Source organism: Anticarsia gemmatalis, chromosome Z, assembly GCF_050436995.1.
Source record: "Anticarsia gemmatalis isolate Benzon Research Colony breed Stoneville strain chromosome Z, ilAntGemm2 primary, whole genome shotgun sequence".
NCBI classification, from domain to species: Eukaryota; Metazoa; Arthropoda; class Insecta; order Lepidoptera; family Erebidae; genus Anticarsia; species Anticarsia gemmatalis.
The window spans coordinates 7,183,450-7,205,138 of NC_134776.1; positions in this window are offsets into that span (position 1 = coordinate 7,183,450).

The window sequence follows — 21,689 nt, forward strand, 5'->3', positions numbered from 1 at the left end:
CGATATTTACCTGAGAAGGTTATGTTTTTTAATCTCGCTATCATGATGTCTTAATAGCTCACGAACAGTTGTTATTAGTGTAGTGTATTGCTATTGATTAATCATACGAATCGTTTTTCTCGCATATATCATTCATTTAGATCCAGTACGTTGCATGGGTGCACAGAAAAAAAAAGCAGATAGAATATGTTTTAGACAAAGTAACCCAACAATCGGTAAGCAAACTAAATTGTTCACTCAATGCTTGTACATTATTTCGATCTTGAAAATTATTATATACATATTTCTAGATAGATAGCAGAATTTCTAATTTATAGTCGTATATTATAGTAGTATATCCCGGTTATTCAACCTCGCTATCTCGCTGAGTTACTAGCTCGTGTGAACAGTTTTTATTAAAATAGAAAAAAAACCCTTGATTAATCATGTTAATCTTTTTTCTCCATAAATCATTCATCTACGTAACTATATTTGCATTAGTATTCATTATTATAATTAAAATATAGATAGAAAATATTTCGGACAAAGTAACCCAACAGTCGGTAAGCAAACTAAAAGATTAAACACATTTTATCATGAAAGTTGTTGGCCACAGAGAAGTACGGATTTGACATTTTGTACCAGGATCACATACATAGTGAGGAGACTAGTGCGAAAGAGATGCGTCGAAAACCATTGAGATAGTAAAACTCCGACACAATAATCAGGCTTTGTAATGATATGATATAATATTTACACCCCGTAGATATTATGGAAATACATATACATGTCCATTAGGAATATGAAAGCGTCCGTTTTATTTTTAACCTAATCTGAAGTTTATCAATTTATTAAAACAACCCGGTACCTCAAATAACATTTGTCTTTTAAACTCATTTGCTTGAAATTCGGGGTCTCTCTATTCGTTAAATGAAAGCATAGTTAATGAGATATAGGGCCTAAAAGAGATTGACTGCATAATGCACTTATAATATTATTTTTAAGTGTATTTGGTTCTTATTTTAGGTACAGATAAACACAGACACGCGGACAGAAGCGGACGTTGACACTAAAGTAGGCACAGACTTTTAATGCCCCAAATATAAGAGAAATTATTAAATAACCATTACTAAGTTAGGAAGTATGTTTTGAATTTTTTTTGGATCATTCCTTTTTCCATAATCACTTTGTTTTTCTGCCACTTCTGTTTTCAAGACGTTTTGAACCCATGGATTAAACGAGTTCACGAGAAACTCGTTACTCGTAGCACTCGCGTAGCCTCTGTACCATGAATCGCGTGGAATAACCTCCCAAGCGACCTTAACTACCAGGCTCACATTAGAACAGAGAGCTTTTTTAACGGTTTTCCCGCTGTCAGGAAGGAAGCATACGTATGTACCAGCTTGCACGGACTAAAACTTAGTTTAAGAATATAAAAAAATCACAGCGATGATAAAAATAAATATTTTGGTTAAATCATGATTTTGTTCACATTATTATATTTAGATTCATAAATTTTCTCCTCAAAAAACAATACTCAGAACTTGATCTGTAATTTACAATAATTATGTTATCTTATTGTAATACTAATATCAAAATATGGCAAGTAAAATAGATTTGTTGTATATTTACAGAAAAACTTTTTACATACTTTTAACATTATTAAGTTATATTAAACTAAGCTATGAATAATTAACAATAATTAATTAATAATTAATAACGTTATTAGATATTATCTTTTCTTCAAAAAGTTCAAGAACTATTCCGGCTTTTGTACAGGGGTCGGTTCTATTCGTGCGCGAACTCCGTACAATCGCATATTCCTCTAACAAAACGTTTATCATTTCCCTCGTACCCAGAAACAATTTGTCGATACCAGAGGAATGAGGAAACGACACAAAACACCAGGTTCCCATAAGTACCGAGAAGTTTATCAGTACATGGTAAAAGAGAGATCGAATCATACGTAGAACACTAGCTTTATTGCGCACGTCCTATGAAACTGCATGGCCGCCGTTGCAGACGTGGTCACAATTTCCCCCCATCCCCTTTGCCTCTCACTCACACAAGCACAACCCCAGTTGCTAACAATTAATTTCGGGCACACATATGAACCATACAAAGTTTCATCAAGGTCAGGAAAAGTTTCTAACTGCAAGTTTTTATTTCGACATTTTTACGTCAATTTGTACCATCAATCTTTCAATTCTTCAATCCCCGTACCACATAACTTACTTAGTCTTATGTGTTATAGACACAACTGAAACTTATTTTCCGATTGATTTCGAAATTAATTTGGTGGATTAGGTCCTCACAGTTAGAATTTTTAGAATATTTGATGACTCTGAATAAATGTAAGACAATGTGTAGTACACAGTTAGAACTTTTGGAATAATTAACTTTAAATAAATGTTATACTTGTCTATGATAGTTACCTGTCATTCCTGTCAATAGCCGCCATGATAATTTCTGTACTATACAGATAGACACACACACACACACACACACACTGAACACACACACATACTTTGCACACGTGGACATTTGCTCCCCAATAGCATGCACCGGTTTCCGCCCAATATCGGTACCCCAGGAAACCTATATTCCTCTGAATCTATCTGTCTCGCATTGTGATACATCTTCCTGCTTATGCTCTCCTAGTATTTCGACTCACGTTTTCGATGGATGAAACCTTTGAGAACCCCGTCGACTCTGAAGGGGTGGAAATGAAAGTTTATGCGAAGCGGGACTGAAGGCTGCGAGAGTTACGGTGTCGACATTTTTTTGAAAACCCCGCAAAACTGTTAACGAACTAATTGACTTGTATTGAATAATAAAATTAATCGATTTACGTTGATTACTCATTACATGATTTTCTGTATAAGCAATTTTTTTATTACGAAAGTAACTTACAAAAATTTATAATATATTTAATATTTCGGTAACAGTTTCAAATTTTCGCGGGTTGTAAAAGAAGGCAGTTAGACTGAGAAGGACATGCAGAGTCGTGTTGTAGGGATGAAAGTAACACATAAACACACATCTGCAAGGTTGCACACAAATGCAGTATTTAGTGATGTTACCTGGCGCCCTCTTTTGCCGCCAAAACTACTATCGGATATTAGATAGTGGCGGGAAACACAATAACCACAAATACAGCTCTTAGATAAGTTCTCCGGTATAAAAATAATACAATTTAAGTAAACATGTTAATTACTTCTCATTTAATACAATGTATTATAACACAAAGGAAGCTAGCCCTGATTATTCGGTTTGCTGCACTCATTTCTTAATGAGTCGATTAGTTTTTCGCGTCACTAAATGCTATACAAATATAACGAATGTATAGTCAATTTGTATGGGATTCGAGAATTGCAGTACACTAAGCTCACATGACACGGCAGGAGTTCTTTTAACTGTGTTTTAGTACTATCGTGTCGATCACATCCCTAATGAGAGAATATGCATCACGTAAATGTGTGTGTTTTCCACCCTTAAAGGCGTTCACACATTTGACCATTATACCATCAACTCTACGCCAATCTAGCAATTTTTATTATGTTTTCGACTTGTAGGATTTTAACGAAACACGTAAAATCAATTGGCAATTATTATTTTGAAACAAAAATGACGCACAGTCGATTTATTGACAATGTAGGCTAACAGTCACTTTAGAGTTTCTTCAATTTATAATAAAGAATGACGGCAATGTTGTCTTTACGCGAGATAATTTAAAACCGTCTCATAATCATTGTTTCACACGAAAATACTACATTTTCGAATATCAAGGGCATCTTAACCGAATGGTGCAGGATGTGTTAGCCAGTTAGAGTTTTCAATCTGTAAAGGTATATTCGATTCGATCCATAGATTGGGCTTTATTTTTATGAACGTGGGTTAAAGTAGTTATTGAATATTGAATTCCAGCTGGAGGTAGATTCTAGCAGAGATAGCTTGCAAATAATTGAAAGCGAGGGTTAAGTTCTGAAAATGCTCAATAAACATTCGATAGTAGTAGTTGAAAACAGCCCTTAAGAGGCTTCGTATGTGTTTGTGTTGCTGATCTATTTACAGTCTCGTATTCACACTGATGCAGCAACCTAGACTGCCGGGGGTAGATCAGATGCATCGTTTAATTCTGATGGCAACACTGCGATGAAACTCCTGTTACGTCATATTCTCCAGGTACTCGTTGGAAAAATTGCTGAGTCATGGGACCATAAACTGAGCCTGTGAACGCCATTATTGAAATGGTCACCCCAGAAACGACTCATGAAACTAACTGAACACAACTGACACGAAAATTGTGAAACAACAATTACTTCGTTAAAAAATGGGTAAGAATATATATGAAGTGAGTACTAATAACTAAATTTGGGAACAATTTGTTTCATAATAATTATTTGAAAATGTGGAGCCGACTCCAATGTAATAATAATGTTGCAGAGATCTTTACATCACATAAGGTAGGTTTTACGAAGACCTAATAAAGTTTTAAATTAGAATAAGTTCTAATGAAGCGGGCTAAAATAACTAATTCCGAATAAATAATAAAATTTAGATTTATCCAAAGAATAATCGCAACAAAATAATCAGTCAACGTAACAATGTTGCCAATCTTCTTCACACGTTATCGGATGACAGCTGTGCAGGGATATTTAACAATGCATTATTAATAGCTCTACATTTCAACATTTAATTTATCATATAAAGACCAAATATTATTTAGTTAGTTTAATTCATTGTAAATGTATAACATACTTAGACTTAGACAAATAAATCAAAATTGGTTAAACTTTGGATAAAGTAACCCAGCACTCAGCAGCGCAAGCAAAATAAATAGTCAATTGTCGATAGTGGCTGGCCACAAAGAAGTACGGATTTGATATTTAGTACCAGGATCACATACATAGTGAGGAGACTGGTGTGAGAGAGATACATCAAAAACCATTGAGAGAGCAATACTCTAACACACCAATCAGGCTCCAACCCTTACTTAGTCTGGAAGGGGTGTTATCATATCAATACACACACATATCCATTAGGGATGGGAAATCGTCTATTTTAATAGGGAACATGCAAATACGATATTTATGAAAATTTTATGATTAAAATGTTAAAAAATTATAAAAGAAGGACTACTTCAACATTTTTATTTTAAATTATGTTGATTTTTAACAATAATTACGAATTAAAATTACGAAAAAAGGAAACGCATTTCAAAACACCAATCAGCGTTCAGTGACGTCACTCCTGCTATGTCAACTTTTGAGAGGTTAACTTTGCGTGTGAAATTGATTATTAGCAGTGAATATTATTTACGTTTTTAATAAAAATGGAAGTTGGGTTTATCAAAGCAGACTCCAGGAATTTACCAAAAGTTAGTGTCGACATGGTAGTAACTTTTTTTGTCGTGAGTCCAGAGTTTTCAAGTGTAGAAATGAAGGGGACTAAATTACTACGGTATGCATGAATCATAGTTTTTAAACTTTGTTTGCATTTTATTCAGCGATTTCTAAACATAGCAGTTATATTTTAGCTCAACGAGAGAACTATTTATTACTGATCTAGGTTTCAGTGGTATCATTCTATTTTGGCATTCAAAAATATGAGGTACCACATCCTTTTTCAGATAAAGTTTCCCCCCAAGCATTTTAAACTTCATCCAATTTTCGACGTCGTTCTCCAACTGTCAAATTAAAAATATATTATTGAGAAGTTTTGTAAATACTTAGGTACAGTACCAGCAATAATAACAAGTATTCGCCAACTTACGTCAAAGTGGTCTTCACAGCAACGAATAATAGTCTTTGGAGAATAATAGTCATTCCTCTTTGCAGCTTGAAACCACTTTCTTCTCAGTTTTGGGTCAGAAGGTCCAGTCAAAAACAATTTATTTGGAAACTTTGTTGAAGTAGATGGACACATTGGCACAAAACATGAGTCAACACGACTTTTTATCGGAATTTTATGGGTATTATTGTGATCACCTGATGTTGATGGATACTCCATTTTAAATTATTACAAAAAAATAAGTAGAAAGTCGAGAAAATTTGCAATTTATGATAACCGACGAAGGCAAGCACGACCAGTGACAGACAGGAGTGACGTCATCGTGAGTGTAGGTCTGTTTTGGCGCGAAAATTTAAACGATCCGTTTAAAACCGCATTTTTTTACGATAAATTAGATTGTTTTAATTTTTTAATATAGTTATGACCTATTTTACATGGAATTCTTTAAAATGAAATCAAAACTAAAAATATTGCATGTTCCCTATTATAACCCAAGCTAAAATTATAAAACTGTAGAAGAGCAACCACATTAATCAAGTTTATGCTTGTATTATCTATATAAAAATATTGCGAGGCAACTGATCAGCATTTTTGATATTACAATGGTTATACTTTAATGTGTATGTAGATTGTATCAATTCTCTGGTTTTTGTATTGAAATCGAGCCATTTAACACATTTAAATTAATAAATTTTTAATGAATTATGTATTACACAAAGATCAATTTTATTATTAGTGTCAAAAGATAAAAAGAATGAGTCCGAAAATAGAAACAACCAATTAACATTTTGGCGGGAAATTTTCAGTTCTGGACGTCACTATCTCCTGCACGTGTGTACAAATCGGTGTAAGTTGCAGTTGTGTGCAACGATGCAATGTGTGAGTGAACTGTCCACTCGCTCTTTCAACCCTTAATGTAAAACTTTTATTAAAAACTTAGAAAGTGCGTGAACTAAACAAATGTACTGTAATTTACATCATTCTAAATTGTACTATTTCCAGATTAAAGAACTTTATTACATTGGCCACTTGAAAAGGCAAAAATAATTGTATATAATTCGTAACCTGAAAATTCCTGCTGTGTACGAGAGAGATAGATAGCGGTTAGTCTATCATCAGATTACGTCGGGAAACGTTTCGTAAGACGGAGACGGAAAATGCTGCTAGTCTAGGAGCTAGCATATATTATTTTGATAGTGGTAGGTATTAACCCGCTGAAATATGTTCGTCTCACGTCTGCGAATGAAGTTACAGTTTCAATGAATACGGTGTCGAGACGTCAAAAAAATTTATGAAAAACAACATCATCGCGTAATATTAGGTTATAGATACAAACACGAGTGTAAAGGTTTCAATGCTATTTCCATGATACCATTATTCGTTTTTTGATTTTTTGAGCATTCGAAAAGGTTAATCATATCTATTAAATAATCGTAATCTAAAATGAATGTCAAGTAAAACATTATTTGCAAGTTAATTTAAAATTTAATTCGTATTTTTTGCGTCTGTTTTTGTATTTTGTCCTTTTGGTAGTTAGCTCTCTTCCTACAAATGCATCATGGCGCATATGAGATGACAGTGTGATGGCTCTTGGCGGTAAAATGTGGGGTTGGCAAGGGGTTGTTTGCAGTTGTTTGTCTCTCACGTGGGAAACACAAAACCTTCCACAACCTCATAATGTCTTGGTAACAACCGAGCATTTTCTTGGCTTTACTAGGGGAATAGCGGGTAAAGAGGTTCGAATTTTGGCGGACTTAAGTTTAAAAGGACGTATGTCTAGACTATTCAGCTCAATATTACGTCATTTTAGATATTTACGCGATGTCGAATATAGTATACTAAAAGTCGAAACGTCGTATGCTCGAACTTCAATGGTCGAATATTCATCATTATACTTCTGCGATAAGGACACACATGAAGAGCATGTATAGTAGTATGGACGTAGGGGTGAAAAATGGCGTCACCAATACAAACAGAGACACAAATAAACGCTTGATGATGATGTTTATACGGTTAAATGTAGAATCAAGCCAGAACACCGTGTACGTACCACAACTTATCATTGCAGTTAGAATGTCGCCCATAGCCAGTTGCGCACACCGGTCGGTAAACGATCTGTGGGTTAAGCAAATCTTGGCACGGTCATTCCATAGATGGGTGACCGCATAGTGGTATTTGAACTGGGCGTCTCCGTGCTTCGGAGGGCACGTAAAAAGTCGGTCCCGGTTGTTGTCTATTAAGATAACAGTCGTTAAGCCACGTCAAAGGCCTTCTGGCGGCTTAAACAACTTTGACACCAGGTTGACCACTAACCATAGAAAGGAGAAGAAGAAGAAGTTAGAATGTTATGAAAAGGATCAAGAAGTTTAAATGTAACCTGCGAGGATTGTGCCGCCAGCAGAGATGGCTGCAAACATAGTACTATAGCATTGTTAATGAGGCTACATCGTCGAAGTGAGGAGCCTTCAACGACTGCTGCCAAGTGTTATTGGAAAAAATCTAAGCTCTCAGGTATTTCAGGTACCTCACCAAAAATGATAAAAGCTAAAGATTTTGGTACAAGTGATATAATAGTTGATTCAGATCAGAATAGAAATATTCTTTTCGACAAAGTTGCATTAAAACTTAGGGAGCTTCAAATACAGTGTTCTCTTTCACAATATGAATGTGAAAAAAAAAGAAGTTGAAAAGATGTCTATTCATTACTTAATTAATCGTTTCAAGAAATCCTGTGTTGGACGTCGAAAGTTTTATAACATTTTGTAAGAAGGAAATGACGGAATCAAGATGTATTCAAGTAAAAGAGGGTGCAAAAGCTCAATCAGATTCAAATTTATGGTTTGAGACGCACTCTGCCGTCCTAATGATAAACAACGTAATCGACATTTTTGCAAAAATCGAGTTATTGGTTAATTCGGGTTCAGCAAAACAAGATCTACCGGGATCACTCACCGTTTTTTTGATATCTTATTTAGATTTAAAGTTACGGTTAACCATAAACAACGTAATTACCATAATCCGATTATAATCCTAGTTATAAGCATCGTAATTAATTTTACTGTAAAAAGACTTAACACTATATTGTCAACATGCCTACTAGTAATAAGCATCTTAAAGAAATTTGCATCATTTACGATAAGTTCACCCAGCGTTAACGGAATTAAAATACTAACCATAAATAACGCATCTGCTTCTTACGACGTTTATGATAAGTAAAGTGAAAATATTAAAAGTTGTGAGATCTATATAATACCAAGTCGATTAATCTATTTAGTCTCTACTTAAGTCCTTTAAGTACTACTTCTGTCTTAAGTTGAAACCATAACTGACCGAAATCAAGAGGACATCATTTCAACCTTTCGAGCATTCTTAATTCACAAACGCGATGCTGAAAACGTAACACTGGTTGGATAATTGTGCGGCCCAGAATAAAAACTGGGCATTATTAAGTTTTATGGTCCAAGTTATCAACAGCAATTTAATTTCCACCAAAACGATTACCCTTAAATATTTTGAGCGTGGCCACACGTTCATGTTAGCACACTCATTTCACCACCAAGTTGAACAAGCTTTAAGAAAAATGGGCAAAGTTTACGACTTTTCAGATTTTATTGACTGACTGACTACGAATTAAAAAAAAAACTCATGTTAAAGTAATGGAAGTACAAGACTTTTATAAATAAAAGATCAAGATAAAGATCTCGCGTCGCAACATAAATTAAGGAAGAATGAACCACGAATTTACTTAAAAGATATGGTGGTAGTAAGAATTGAGAGAGGGTTCTACAATATAAAATATAAAACTCTAAAAAGGGTTTTACAATATAAAATATAAAAGTCTCACTGATGACGAATTTCAGATTCTTGATTTTCTGCAGTCTGCAAACTGATAAAATCTGAAAATTTCCCTGAAGTTACATCAAAATTAACACCGAGAGGCATTAATCAAGAGCGAAAAATGCCATTTTCAAAGCTTGTTCCTCTTATGCCGGAGAATAGAAAACTCTTCTGGAATAATTTATATGTTTCCAATGTTAGCGATTTAACACGAAATTTTTAACTTACCAATATTTGTCTTGAACTTTTTAGATTTTTTCTATTTTTATGCCCAAGAAGATAGGCTTTTATGTTGTATTACCAAATATGTTAGTAGTATTTTAATTTTTTTTTATAATTTTGAGCAAGGTTAATACATGATCTCAAGAAAAGGAATATGTGATCTCAAGAATTTAAATGTAAGAGTCATTATTAATAATTGTTGATTTGTGATATAGGCTAAGGGTAACTTATTTTTGATAATGTCCCACGCATATTATGCTCATTTTGTACCTTTTTTTTAAATTATAAGACTTTTTATTTTATATTAAAAGTATTTTTATTTACACCAGATTGAACGCATTAGCTACCTTTCACTACTGTTTGCTAGGCATAATCAACGCATTTGCTACAAATAGGTTGAAAAACTGAAATAACATCTATGTTATCGCATACCTTTGCTAGTCATAAACATCACAAGTGCATTTCCTCGACATAAACCTCGCAAATGCTACACATACGTTGTTTATGCTTGGCAACTTAATATATGTATATCCAATCCAGGTTTACTAGTCGTGAGTAATTTTTGAATATTTAAATATTAAAATATGTAGACATAAACACAGCACATTCACAAGTTCATATTCAGAGCTACCAGATAAAACAAAAATATTAGAAATATTCCTGTTAGTTACGAGGAGGTAACAAAAATAAAATAAAAAACTTTAAGCGCGTTTTTCTCGAAGGTTACTTTTATGCAAGTACGTTGTTTTTCACTAGAACGGCAGCGCTATGGACGTATAACATCTTCAAATATGCACGAAGCTGCTCAGTGTACAACAATAGATGGCTCTTTAGTTGCAGAAATATTTGGTGCTGTAACTTTTAACGAAACGAAGGCTGTCAAAAGAGGAAAAATATTAGAAAAAGACATCTTAAAGAAAGTCGTGGAGATATAAAATATAAAGATAGTGGAATCTGTTTTTTTATGATAATGAAAGTCGCGAAGATACAAAATACAAAGATATCTTAAAGAAAGTCGTGGAGATACAAACTATAAAGACAGTGGAATCTGTTTTTTTTATGATAACGAAAGTCGCGAAGATACAAAATACAAAGATATCTTAAAGAAAGTCGTGGAGATACAAACTATAAAGACAGTCGAATCTGTTTTTTTTATGATAATGAAAGTCGCGAAGATACAAAATACAAAGATATCTTAAAGAAAGTCGTGGAGATACAAACTATAAAGACAGTGGAATCTGTTTTTTTTATGATAATGAAAGTCGCGAAGATACAAAATACAAAGATATCTTAAAGAAAGTCGTGGAGATACAAACTATAAAGACAGTCGAATCTGTTTTTTTTATGATAATGAAAGTCGCGAAGATACAAAATACAAAGATATCTTAAAGAAAGTCGTGGAGATACAAACTATAAAGACAGTGGAATCTGTTTTTTTTATGATAATGAAAGTCGCGAAGATACAAAATACAAAGATATCTTAAAGAAAGTCGTGTAGATACAAAATATAAAGATATCTTAAAGAAAGTCGTGGAGATACAAACTATAAAGATAGTGGAATCTGTTTTTTTATGATAATGAAAGTCGCGAAGATACAAAATACAAAGATATCTTAAAGAAAGTCGCGAAGATACAAAATATAAAGATAGTGGAATCTGTTTTTTTTATGATAATGAAAGTCGCGAAGATACAAAATACAAAGATATCTTAAAGAAAGTCGTGTAGATACAAAATATAAAGATATCTTAAAGAAAGTCGTGGAGATACAAACTATAAAGATAGTGGAATCTGTTTTTTTATGATAATGAAAGTCGCGAAGATACAAAATACAAAGATATCTTAAAGAAAGTCGCGAAGATACAAAATATAAAGATAGTGGAATCTGTTTTTTTATGATAATGAAAGTCGCGAAGATACAAAATACAAAGATATCTTAAAGAAAGTCGCGAAGATACAAAATATAAAGATAGTGGAATCTGGTATTTTTTTAAAGAATGAGTGGCCTATGATTAGTGCCTCGCCTGACGGACTTACTGATGTCTGCGTTATAGAAGTAAAGTGTCCAACCAAGACAAACACTTTTATAACATATTATAGTAAAGGTAAACTACGCAAACAATATTATGCTCAGATACAAACACATATGCGAATGACCGGAAAAAGAAAAGCCCTATTTTGTATTGCTCGCGTTGACTTTGAAACATCAAGGAATGTTGATGTGCATGAAGTAGTGTATAATAAAAAATATTGTGACGATCTTGTTGAAAAATGTGTAAAGTTTTGGAAGGCATTTTTGACAAATTAATAGAATAACATTATCCAAGTATAATACAGTTTTGTTAAATCTCTATAAATAACACAAATATTAAAGGAAAATGGAACGTAAAAAATATTCAATTAGTTTAAAATATTCAACAATGTCGTATTACTGTAATGCGTATGGACTACTACATACAATTGCATTACTTGATACAGCGTCTTAGAGAGATTGACGGCATAAAGTATTTTTCATATTTTTTTAGGTACTTATTTTAGGTAGAGACACGCGGGCAGACGCAGACGTTGACACTGCACCGGGCACAGACACCTAATTAGTATTTTCTACATAGGTTTATGCCCCAAATATAAAAGAAATAATAAAATTACCGGGACTAAATCGATCACATTGAAGAGATAACACGTCTTGAATATTAATATTTGCCACACTCATAATGTGTGTGTGCGTGTTTGTGTGTATTGTTACATGTGTGTGCGTAAAATATTGCTTTTGCGGTGCGTAATTATGCCCCAAATAACAAAAATACAACTACAATGTACAGAGATCAAACATGTCGCGGTACAAAGATGACATGTTATTAGGTACATAACACTGTAGTGTATATGCGCTGAGCAGCATAGTTGAAGAGAAATAGAGCCTTAAAGAGATTGATGACATAAAGTAATTTTCATGTTTTTTTCAAGCTCATCTGGTTTTTATTTTAGGTACAGACAGACACAGACACGCGGACAGAAGCAGACAATGAGACTGAAGGAGGCGCAGGCACGTAATTAGGTTTCCTGTATAATTTTATGCCCCAAATATAAGAGAAATAATTGATTTACCGAAACTTTATAAATGACATTAAAAAGATAACAAATACTAAATACTCATATTTACGACTATCACAGATGTGTACGCGTGTTTGTGTGTATTATTGTATGTGTGAGCTTAAAAATTGGTTTTGCGGTACGTAATTATGCCCCAGATTACAAAAATACAACTACTATGTACCCAGATCAAACATGTCGCGTTACAAAGATGACTTGTAATTAGGTATATAACACTGTAGGATAAAGGCGCTGAGCAGTATAGTTGAAAAGACATAACGCCTTAAAGAGATTAATGACATAAAGTAATTTTCATGTTTTTTTCAAGCGCATTAGGTACTTATTTTAGATAGAGACAGACACAGACACATTGAGAGACGCAGATAGTGGCACTAAAGTAGACGCAAACGCCTGATAAGGTTTGCTATATAATTTTATGCCCCAATAAAAAGAGAAATAATTAAATGACCGGAACTAAATAAATCACATTAAAAAGATAACACGTCTTGAATACCCATATTTTTGACACTCATGTGTAGGTGAGTGTATTTGTGTGTATTATTGCATGTGTGTGCGTAAAATATTGGTTTCGTGGTACGTAATAATGCCCCAGATTACAAAAATACAACTACAATGTACAGAGATAAAAAAAGTCGCATTACAGCGATGACGCGTAATTATGTAAAACAATGGAGAGTAAAAAGGCTGAACAGCAAAGTATAAGAAATATATTGCCCGACCGAAATGGACAAAAACTCAAAGCCTATAACCTTTGATGTCTTTTGACGTTTTGAACTAAACTATTTTATAGATTTTTTTAATTAGCATACTATGTACCTCTAGTGAAGTGGTTCCGACAAATGAAGTTCATGTTTTTTTATATTATGTAATTAACCTGTAAATCGCATTGAAAAGCGTATATTTGGGGAAATATAAACGTATAGAAATAAGAGAAATAACTAACGTACAAAGAACAAATAAATCAGCTTACAAAGATTACATGTAATTACATAATATAGTAAAGGATCAAGGAGCTGGACAGCGTAGTTTTTGACATATAGCGATTAAAAGAAACTGACAGTATTTTTGACAATGTCACCACTTATATGATTACTTCCTTATACATAATGTCGAATTGGCCAACTTTTATTTGACGAAACAGAGTATTTATCTGATACTGGATAAGGTAAATAAATCGAACGGACGCATGGTCGCATAAAATAAAGAATCATTCAAGTATCGATGATTAAAAAACAAACTGGTGAATTGCATACATGATTTAGAGCACAGTAATTTGGTTACCACATGTGACCCTAAACGTAAACTGACGTGTAAGTAGATATTTAATAAAAAAATATTTTTTCCAAGTTTTTAAATATTAAAACACATAACATATTAAAATTGCATCCTTTACATTTTTATATTTTAGTTTCTTCGTCGTCATTGTAACTACATGCATTTATTATTAAAAAATTAATAAGCATAAAGTAAATGACGAACACTCAACATTTTTAAAACTTGGCGGAAAAATACACTAAAAGGTAATGTCAAACGTCACTGCACTTGTGTGCAATCAATAACAACGATGCAAGCTTGTGTGTGTGGACTGCAGAGTCCATAGCGATACACATTTATATCTCGATAGCGATCACTCCATGTTCGATCTTTCTCTACGTTATGTTGTCCTGGTAGATTGGTAATTTTTTTCACGTGTCCTACGACCTTTGTAGGCCAATCGATATTTAAACTGACTCATTCATACCTAATTCATACCATTTTGTTTTAGATTAATTATTTTATAAAGCAGTTAGTTACTTTTGATACATTCAAATTGTTTTTATTTTGACTTCTCTATTTTTGTTACTAGTAAACTGATATTAGGATGTAAAAAAAATCTATTCATATTATTTTGCAAAATGTAGAACTCTCGCTAAGTGGCCACACTTAGCGAGAGTTATTTTACTTTTTGAATCATCATCATGAATGATGAAATATTGAAAGAATGACAAGGGTAATATGTTTATTATTTAAGCGTTATCATATAATAGAATCATCAAAAATCATAGAAGAGGATTACCGAGTTCGGTTGGCAGCGCCATGTGAACCGACGTTATTTTAGTATAAGATATATTAAACTCGAAATACGTTTTCTAAGTTTTAAATCATTAAAACTCAAAATGTTCTTGCAGCGTTTGCATTTCATTATCATTACAATTACACATGCACGCAAAACGTAGTGGCGGGCTTCGTGCTCGACGTTTTCAAAGTCAATTTGTCAGTTTTAGTCAAGTATAAAGATGTTTTTCCGCGCTATCAAAATCATAATGAGTCTGAACTCAAATTGGAGATTAATTTTATCATTTATTCATTTAAATACAATAGATCTAGGCACTATTCGCTGTAATAATTTACAACTAGTACAATGTTGGAACTCAATCAAGGTTTTATTTTCTAGTCCTGCTTTCGATACAGCAACCAAGAGCCGTCAGCAAAGTACCCGAAAAAAGTGTTATTAATATTATGTTAAAATGACAAACTTTTTCAAAATGTTTCGAACATTTTGAAAAATTGGCGGGTAACGATATTTTAAGGTAACTTCAAACGTCACTGCACTTGTGTGCAACCAATGACAACGATGCAGGCTTGTATGTGTGGACTGCAGAGACCACGTGATGACGTGGCAAGGATGGAGTTCTCGAACCAAGAACATCCTTGCACGTCATGTGTTCCTGGCACTCTTGGTACGGTGCGCCTATGCGCAGAAAGAACTGTAAACCTCATCAGTGCGCGCATTGGCGTCATACGTGACCACGGAGTTGCCAATTTTAATTTGACGAAATCTTTCTTCTGTTATTTTATTAAAAGAATATTATTTACATTACCTATAGCCTATAATGTATTTTATTTAAAGTATTCAAAATAAGCTAAATCCACACTAATGATAGTATGGTACATTGTGTTTAACTAACATAACGATATTTATCTGAAAAGGTTAGGTATATTATTATTTTTGGCCGAGAAATTTCAAGAAGCCCGACAATTTAACTTCGCTGTCTCGCTTACTAGCTTATGAACGTTATTTATAAGTATAAAGAAAATTACCATTAATTATTCATTTACGTAAGATAGTAGAAAACGTTTTTGACAAAGTAACCCAACGATCGGTAACGGTAAGCAAACTAAATTGGTTAACTCATTATTTTCACAATATTATGATCTTGTAAACTATTATTTTTTTATCTCTAGGTAGATAGCAGCGGTTCTAATTCATAGTTTCAAGAATCCCGGTTATTTAACCTCGCTAACTCGCTGTCTCACTAGCTTGTGTGAACATTATTAATTTGGGTCGAGAAAATTCCTAGTGGCTTATCTTACGAATAGCTTTTTAGCAAAATTTATTGATTCCTAGTCATTACATTCAGAGTAAGGCTATTCAGAAAAAAAATGAAAATGAAAGTTGAAAATATTTTAGACAAAGTAACCCAACAGTCGGTAAGCAAACTAAAATAGGAAATACATTTTATCATGGAAGTTGTTGGCCACAGAGAAGCACGGATTTGACATTTTGTACCAGGATCACATAAACATTGAGGAGACTGGTGCGAGAGAGAAATGTTAAAAACTTTGAGAGAGCAATACTCCAACACAACAATCAGGCTTGAGTTATTCAACCCCCTCGGAGTCTAGACACACACATGTACATTAGGGGTGTGTATAATTAACTGAACAGTTGTGTGCAACGATGCAACCTGCGACGACTGTTGCACTCACTCCTTCATCCTTGACGAAACTTTTTATCAACTACTTTCAAAGTGTTTTAACAAGACAAAAGCTCTATTATGTATATTATTCAAAATATTTAATTATACAGAATTTTATTCATTCTGGGATGGAGTCTATTAAAATTGCTACTTGAAAAAGCAAAATATTTCTCACAGAACTCCTAGTCTGAGAAATCCCTGCTGTGTGCGAGAGAGATAGATAGTAGTTAGTCTATCATCAGATTATGTTGGAAAACGTTTCGTAGGACGGAGACGGAAAATGATACTAGTCTAGGAGCTAGCATATGTTGAAAATAATATTAACGCGATGAGGTGGATGGACATCCGCCTCACATACACGAGTCATGTCACAGTTTGGTTGTCAGCTTATGACAACAGCCAATAAATAGTACAGTGTTATTAAAACGTCAAGCGAACCAAGGAAAAATAAATATAAGAAAGATAAAAGTTAAGGTTTCAAATATATTTATTTCAATAGTAACATAATATTTTCTTTTTTATTCTGGTGTCTTTTTAGTACAGTGAATCCGGGGCTTTGCGCGTGTAACTTACGAAAAATAAAAGTTCGCTTTCGACCATCTATTCTAACCCGCTAACATGAATATTATACCATCGCCCTCTCTTTTGTAGACGTTGTTTTTAAAGTGTATTAAACAAATGCTGTCTTCATCTATCTCATAGAGTTCAGCCAGCGTTTGCTACGCAGGCGTAAAAAATGTTTATTTCCGACTTCGTTTTATAAATCTTAAAATTTAAATTGAATTTATTAGAAAACCACTGATAATATATTGTACAAATAAACCTTTCTTTTGAATAGTGAGCTCTTTACCTATAAATGCAACATGGCGTCGTCCCGGAGGCTCTTATTGGTAAAATGTTGGGTTGGGGAGAGGTCGCTTGCAGTTGATTCTCCCTTGTGGGGGGGAATGCGACCTTTAATAACCCCATGAAGTCCTCGTAACGACAGAACATTTTCTGGACTGTACTAGGAGATAAGATGTAAAAGAGACTCGAAACTTGGCAGATCCGAGTGTATGAAAGGTCGTATGTCTGAACAACTTAGCTCACAATTTCGTCATTTTAGATGTAGAGTCGTCAAATCCTGAAAGTTAAAACGACGTATGTTCGTACTAGCATGTTCGAAATTTCGTCATTTTTCTTCTGCGATACTGTCACACATTCATCAAATTATCAATGAATGTGTGAAGGTAATGCATGTACAGAGCTCATTCATGGATGTTGTTGTAACGGGGGCTGTTTGAGCATTGAAATTTTGCTTAGGGGTTGAATGAAAGTGGCTGGCCATTGGCTTACATAGGCTCCACCTAGGAAAGGGTAATGAGGCATGAACCGCTTTCATACTCATGAAGTCCTGGTACAGACAGTAGAAATATCTGTGTGAACCCCGAAGACCAGTCTAAAAAGCTTCTAGTAGAAAATGATTGCGCATCATCAGAATGGCGGGTGAACGTGAACGGTTTAGATTTGTCCATGATAATAATTCGTCATATGGTAGATGATTCCAATATGAAATTAAAAATGACATTCAGTCACAGTTTACAGTATTTTGTACCTACAATAAATAAGCTTATTTTTGTACATATTTATGGGAGGAAACATAATATATTACAAACTCTTAACAGAATCTCATATTTCATATCGCCGAGGTAAACCTAGAACTTATAGTCATCCTGCATTCTTTTATTGAGGCTTTAAAACCTATCTGCATAAATAATATTAAAATAAAATCTTTTTTGTCGGTTTCTTTCCTTTTCGCTCTAAGAACTAGTCTTGTTTTGCGGGAATGATTTAAAATGTACGAACGAATTATTTAAAACGCGACTTTACAATATATTTTTGAGTTTCACTCAAGTAATGACGTGTTTTTGTTGTGTGTGTATTATATGCCGTCGTGAAATTATAAAAAGTAGACTGGCATCACTCAACAAAGCGGTTTATAAAGTACATATGCGGAACACCTATTTTTTTGTTACTTTTACATAAGTATTATTTGCAAATTATCAACTGTAGAATAAAACAGCTCGCCCGGGCTTCGCCCGGTTCCGGGCGATATTCAACAGAATAAAGTTTAACATTTTTATACATAAACCTTTTTCTTTATTTACTATATCTATTAATAAAACCGCATCAAAATCCGTAGGGAAGTTCTAAAGATCTAAACATACATACCTACATTCAGACATTCGACTTTGCTTTATACTATGTAGTGATAAGTCTTGCCATTACAATTGCGATATTATTGCAATTATCATTCCAATTTTTTTTTTCAATATGAAGCGTCAAAGTTAACTAACGATATTTTTGTGAACCATGACTCACTAAAACTTAACTTTATTTATGAAATTAACGATGTTTTGTGCATAAATTTGTTTTACAATTAATAAGTAGCATATTAAATGAAGATTACGAAATTAAAAAAACACAGCGAAATTGTGACATTGGTGATCACAGGACTTGAAAATGCGACCAAGGGTGTGGAATTTCAACTTTTTTGAAAAATGTCTATTATTGCTGAACTAAGTGATATGGTTTTTTTTTTCTAGAACCGATATGACTTGGCCTTTCATCCTGTCTCGGACTATCGTTGAGTTTTGGGACACCCTGTATAAAGAGTTCAATAAAGTTCTTTCATAAACATATTGGTTTTGAGAGGCGGTTTTAAAATGAATAGTGATATTATAAACGTATCAACAATAACAATAGTGTCTGACACAAACATAATTATAAAATCCAAAGACTTAACAAATGACAAAATAAGGCTTACGCATTAAATTTTTTATCTGTAAAATATCTTGAACTATTGTTGATATTCCTACGATTACAGAAACCTATACAAAACGAAAGACACGCGAGGCCATGAACTTGCATGAGGGTGAATGAAACACAAATCAACATTCGAAAAGGAAAAAAAACAATGCAAGCACGTGCATATTCGGGCATGCGCAGCGCTTCGATGTCCTGTGCATCCGTTGCTAGGATACCATTGTTTTTACAATTCCATTCGCGGTACCAGAATACCTCCTGCTATCCCATGCTCCCCTAGGACCCCGTCAAAATTGTTATCGACTGTCTGCCCCTAATTAACACGCTTTTTCAAAAAGTTTTTAATTCAAAATGAAGCACAGATTATTATAATTTTTTACAGATTTTTTGTGATTCGCTTTTTGTACTTTTTTGTATGGAGTGATAATATGTGTACGGAAGTTGGGTTGCGTGGTCGTCGTATCAAGTTTGGAATATTTATTATTCTCATTTATAGGTTCCGTACGTAATATTTACTATAGAGAACTTTTACCTAGACTAGTTTTAACCAACAATAAGTAGCCATTTGGTTTGCATTTTGAGATTAGTAGGCCGTTAAGGCCATTATTTTTTATTCTTTCATACTGTCAAACGGCTTCAGAGCGTTTTCTTTAGCTTATGAGACTATAGGTTAGAAAATATGAAATTAAGCAATCTTAATAATGTCTACGACTCAATAAAGTGAGACTGTTTTAATGTCCTCCTGGACTCTAGTAACAAGAGTGGCAACAAAACATTCTCTATTCCTTCATCTAAATCTCATAGTCCGGTCCGTAAGCTAAACCGACACTGTCATGTGAGAAGTAAAACGCAGGACCGACGTCTTTAAATATGTGCTCACCGAGGCACGGATATCTACGACCTTAACTTTCTTACTCCGAGCAAACTCTAAGAAATACTTAACAGCAAATCTCAAAATTCAGTAGTTCAATATTAAACTTCAAAAGTCTTCAATTCCCACTCAACAGTTAAACTAAACATTCCAGTAATCCTATTCATATATCATTCACAATCACTTACATCTTAAGTTACAAACTCAACACTTATCGCTGCGGGACAAATCAAAGAAGCTTCAACACAAACAACTGTGACGTCACAGCTGATGACGTCATAATCACATAGAGTTCACGGAACGTGCTAGTCGTATATCAAAGAGCGGCGTAAGGTGATGCGTGGACTGTCGTTACAAAGTCGCGCTATGTCCGGTCGTAAAGTCAGCAGAGATACGAGAACAAGTAGTTACTTGTGTAATATCTTGTGTCTAATAATAATGGACGGAGATAATATAGCATTGTATTCTGTCAGCTCGTAGGTGCTTATTCTTCGAGACTGGAGGCTGAATGCCGATAACCGACATTGGATTTGTTGTTAGTGAATATCAAAAACACAACGCCAACTTAGTACTCGTACCATTAGAGAGACTCAGCATGCACGATTCATCTAAGTTATAGTTAAAAATTCTGTGTATTTCCATAATAAAATTGCTGTACTGCTTAGTCACAAATCATGTTCTAAATTATGTATGTTGTTAATCTTCTTCAGCCGCAAACCTTGCATACAAAGCTCTGTTCTAAGTTGTTGTTTTTTTTTATAATACATCCGTACTTATGCAGCGTATATTAATCAAGCAGTTATAAGTAAGGCAATGAATCTCTAACCCCCGGTTTCTGAGATACAATATTTAGCAGCAGTTTATCTAATCAATAGCGTTAAAACTCATACAAAAAAACGCTATTGAATTTCTGAACGCCACAGAAACCGGTGGTTAGTAACTTACGGCTACATCACTCCATTTAAACTTTATTAAATGTGTAAGAAAATAAGGAAGAATTTTAAAAACCCTGACAACACGATCTACATACAATCATAGGCAGAAATTAAATAAATATTTTTGGGACAACTCACACACGGTCATCTGATTCCAAACTAAGCAGAGCTTGTACTATGGTAACCAGATAACTGATAAACATACTTATATACCTCTAAATACATTCTTATAGAGATAAATTTCAGGCTTGGAACAAATACTCGTGAATCCGCCACAAGCAGCGCTACGGTTATTGTGGCGAGGTTACCACTCGAACTACTACGCCAAACGTGTAGTTAAGTTTGTAAGTAATTTAAATGTATAAAACAACTGTCTAACTTTTCATCTGGTAATCTATC